The sequence below is a fragment of the Brassica oleracea genome, chromosome C7 (genome assembly GCF_000695525.1).
Source record: "Brassica oleracea var. oleracea cultivar TO1000 chromosome C7, BOL, whole genome shotgun sequence".
Lineage (NCBI taxonomy): Eukaryota > Viridiplantae > Streptophyta > Magnoliopsida > Brassicales > Brassicaceae > Brassica > Brassica oleracea.
The window spans coordinates 10,305,107-10,305,501 of record NC_027754.1 but is presented as its reverse complement, the minus strand read 5'-3'; positions in this window follow the sequence as shown (position 1 = coordinate 10,305,501).

Sequence of the window (395 nt, the reverse complement as noted above, 5' to 3'; positions counted from 1 at the left end):
GTGAGCATCTCGTGCCAACATCTCGTCTCGCATGCGAGCAAGATCCTTTTCCGCCTTCTCCGCTTTAAAGCGATAGATCATGGCCTCTCTATGGCTCGCCTCAATGGTCGATCCAAGCAAGTTCAAGCCCTGTAAAACCGATTGACACGTTATAAGCAAAAATATATATATATATAATAACGGTCGTCAAAATTCTTAAAGCTTATACCCCGTTGATGATATGAGATCCTTCCGCGACGACTATCGGCCTCCCCGACTCGTTCGTGGTCGGAGGAGCATTGAAGCCCGATGGAAGACCAGCGAAGAAATCATCGAAGTCCGCAATAGGGACCTCGCTCGTACTGTTTCCATCGCCGAAAGCAAGGTCCGGATCCCATCCTGGAAGCATGCAATCG